The following is a 4,380-nucleotide window of genomic DNA, read 5'->3' on the forward strand; positions in this document are numbered from 1 at the left end:
GCTGAGAACCAAAGAGCTCTAGAGACCTGGATCCTCTTTAGTCCCCTTGAAAGGCCCCTAATTAAAGTTGGGGTCTTGAGCTCAGATCTCTGTCCTTGCCTTCTATACAGGGCTTAGTCTCCTTATCATAGTGTTAACATTTGCCCTCGGGGAAACCCTGCCTTTTACCTGTGAGTTTTAATTTGCTGATCTTACTCTCTCTTCTTTTGCCCATGTCTGGACAAGAAAATTCCCCTGACTTCAGCGACACATTAAGAATTCTGTTATAATTAGTGCAAGATCCAGTGGGAGAGCTTTTCAGAGTTTGCTGGGGTCTCACTCCCAGGCAGAGAAGCAAATGCTATACTCTACCTGAGCCCCTTTTGTGGGGACAGGGAAGACAGATGGGCTGGGACATTAGGGGCCATGTGGACTGGGGATCCTGGATAGTTCAGCCATGAGTTTTATCTGGGTGGACAGAGGTACTTCCTGGGTGAAATCAGCAGTGAGGGAAGGATAAGGTGGCAGGAATGAAGGGAGAGGGAGAGACTGAAGTCAGGTCACAGAGGTCAGTAACTCCAAAGCTGGGCCAAGACAGAAAGACTTTGAAGCACGGGGGTATGTTCCACACAGAGATCAACTTGTTGTTCAGTGCTGGTGTGGGACATAGGTTTAAAGAGGCAGCGACCGGCCATTCAAATGTGCCTCTGTAGATACAGAGGGGACCAGCACAGCATCTCTCTACTGGGCATTTGATTAGCCTGTGGGCATCCCCAGTCAGTGCAATAGTATTTCATAAAAGACTGATGTCAGCGTGGACCAGAAAAGGTTACCAGGCTTTTATCCCTGCAACTTTTGCACCATCTGTTCCCTCTGCCTATAGTGACCTGTCCTCCAATTCTATACCAATGGACTCTTACATATCCTTCAAGGTCCAGTTCAATGACAATCTTTCAGTTCAGCCCTCTCTGTCTGGGGTTGTTAGTGGCTCCCTCTTATGTGACCCACAGCATCATTTCCCTGTTTTCTCTGCTTACCACAGAGGTTACAAAGTATCTCCTGCTCTTCCAGCTCATCACAGGTCTCCCGGGCAAAAACCAGCCTCCTGTGTCCCCGCATGGCAGTGTGGCCTAGGGCCAAAAGTGGGACTCTGTAACCAGAAGCCAACCCCTCTGCTTAAAGCTGTCACCTAGGCACAATTGCTTAACACCTCTGGGTGTACCTCATGTTCCTCATCTGTAATTGGACATAAAATGATACTTCCTCAAAGCATCACTATAAAGTTTAAAGAATTAACACTTGTTGGACCCTGAGGGCCCTTCAGCGCTTAGGAGATGCTCAGTACGAGGTGTTTGTCATCATCCTGCATCAGCACTGAGTGCTCTGCGCTAGGCACAGGCATCACAAATGAACAACCCGTGTTGGTCCTTTTAAGTAGAGTAGGGTTTATGTAGGACGGAAAGCACATTGCTGGTACGGATACCCAAGTTGTATGAAGCTGAAACTCACTCAATGTAGTTCCAGTACAAGGAGGGGCTCTCGGGAAGGACAGCTGGGCTTGCGGGACATAAAGGATGGAAGGTCCGCCAACCCCTCCACAGGTGCTTTCTCACCTTTCAGCTTCCTGCTCGTGCCTCGTTCTCCTCTCTGCAGCACCACTTGTCCCACTTCCCACAACCGGATGCGCGTGGCTCTGGTTTGAGCTACAGAGCTACAGATGCTAGAGTCCTGTAGCCTCACCCCCACAACCAGTGGACTCATTGCCCCAAATCCAAATCCTCAAGGGAAATATTCTGATTATTCCAGCTGCAGCTCTGCACCAGTAAGCTGAGGCCAGGAAGAAGAAAGTAGTGTTAACCTGGTACTCAGATGGTGCAGGGAGGTGGAGGGAGGGTGTGGTCAGGGAGGCCACTATGGGCAGCCCTATTGGACAGAGAGAAGCCTGAGCAGAGGCTCAGAGCCAGGACCCCACCCCAGGAGAGGACAGTGGAGCACAAAGCACCAAGTAAACTCTATCCCTAGGCTTTCCTGGGTGGCCTATGGGAGCCCAGAGCTAGGAGGCAGGCCTGAGTGGAACCAGGTCAGGAAGGAAGGCTCCCCAGTCTCTCATGTTGAGGCATGGTTCCATGATGGCCTTTCTGGAGCCCACCTGTTCCCACCTCTGGTTTGGGAGCTGAGAAACTCCTAGTTCCCACAGAGGGACGATCACACAGTGTGTGTGAGCAGCTGTGGTGGCAGTTCCATGACTTGTCACAGAGGGATCATCCCTGACACTGCCACAGCCAGAGGCTGCCCTAATGCCAGATGCATCATTGGCATCCCCCTGAGCCTCTGGCCTCCAAGCTGCTGAAGATGCTAACACAGCCAACCCCGGCTCTGGGCCCCACTCCATCAGCACTTCAGACTCTTCAGATCTAATTCCTGTTTATGTGAGGCTGCTCGGGGCATGCACTGCCTGACGTTCAGACATTAACCTGCAGTGTTTATGATGGTGATGATTATTTCCATCATTCAGAGGCACAAACTGAGAACCAAAAAGTGAAGGGCTCACCTAAGGTCACAGAGTTCATAGGAAGCAGAACTGTGATTTGGATAGAGTCTCATAAACACAAGTTCTGTACTTTATTCCCATACTGTCTCTGATGAGTGAGGGCTGGAGGCCACCTGCCTTTGGTAATCACCTTTTACAGTTCATTCATTAAAATGAGTATGTTTACTGAGCATGTACTATGGGTTAGACATTAGACATAGGCATTGTGCTACATACAAAGGTAAATCAAATGTGCCCTTCCCTCAGGTAGCTCATACCTATTAATTGCCAAGATTGCAAATGCATAAAATCTGTAAGAAAAGAGCCTTTGAGTAGAACTGAACACTCATCTATGCAGAAAAAAAACTGGCTCTCTCTTCAGTGATTCCGTGTTGCCCAGGATCCAGTCCAGACTTCTTCTCAAGGTTCTCAAGCTCCATCAGGGCCTGGCCCCACCTCCCTCTGCAGCCTCATCCTCCGTCACGCTCCTTCCATGCCCAGCCATGTCACACTGCTATTTGTTCCCTGTACGTGACTGCTTGCTTTCTGTTTTTCGCCTCAGCACCTGCTGCTTCCTGGAATGCCCTTTCCCCACTTCCTTCTCCTATAAACTCCCATTCTCTTCTCAGACAGCTCAACCATGCCCTCCTCTGAGAAGACACCACTGCCATCCCCTTCTAAAGACAGAAAACCACTCCCTTCTCTGATGCCTCTCTATACCTCGCACAAGGATTTTTGCGGGTAGAACGGTGGACCCCAAAAGATATGGCCACCTAGAATCTGTGAAGGTGAACTTATTTGGAAAAAGGGTCTTTGCAGATCAAATTATGCTAAAGATCTCAAGAAGGTATCATCCTGGATAAAGGTGGGTTCTAAGTCCAATGACATCTGTCCTTATAAGAGGAAAGGCAAAGGAAGATTTGACACAGACGCAGAAGGGATGGCCATGTGAAGATGGAGACAGAGATTGGAGTGAAGTGTCTACAAGCCAAAGAATACCGAGGATGGCCAGTAGTTAAGAGAGCAGCCACCAGAAGCTAGGAGAAAGACATGGAATGGATTCTTCCTCAGAACATTCAAAAGTAATCAACCCTGCTAACACCTGAATTTTGGACTTCTGGCCTCCAGAATGGTGAATGAATGTATTTCTGTTTCAAGCCACGGTTTGTGGTGATTTGCTCTGGCAAACCCTAGGAAGCTGATAAGTATTGTCTGCATGACACTGAAAACATTGGTTCATAGTCCTGTCCCATCCACTGGGCTGTGAGCAGGATCTGGGTCACCTCCAGCGCTGCAGTCCCAGCCCAGCTGTCTGTGACATATACTTGGTGCTTAATAAATGCTCACTGACTTGAATTGCCAAACAAAATTTCTGTTAGAAGTAACTGAAAAGGGATTCACTTCATGGAATCAAATTTGGCCGAGTACTAAATGGAATGGCCCGTTAGCATTGGGCCCTTAGAGACAAACTAGATTTGGTAGGTCAATTAATAAATCATCAAACACCTCTGGCCCCGAGTCCACATCCAGATAGATGTGTGATGCTTGTTTTCTCCTCATTAAAGGATTTCAAGAAGAACAAAGTTCATTTGGGAAAGGAATAAATGGGTCTCACAGAAGCCATTTTTCTGGGGGATGCACATTTGTCAGTGGTGGAGTGGGTTTGTTTTGAGCATTTACGCAGAGAAGTTGTTCCAGTGGAGGATGAGGCTGGGGGCTGTGGAGGCTCATTGCAGGCATTGGGTGCTTGGAGGATGCTGTCGTCCTCAGACATCCCTGCACCTTTCTTCTGTTAAATGATCCTTAGAATTTCCTTTGGGAAATCACATCTCCTCAACTTCCAGCTCTATTTGGGTGGGGATAACATGTCC

This window comes from Pteropus alecto, unplaced genomic scaffold (assembly GCF_000325575.1).
Source record: "Pteropus alecto unplaced genomic scaffold, ASM32557v1 scaffold120, whole genome shotgun sequence".
NCBI classification, from domain to species: domain Eukaryota; kingdom Metazoa; phylum Chordata; class Mammalia; order Chiroptera; family Pteropodidae; genus Pteropus; species Pteropus alecto.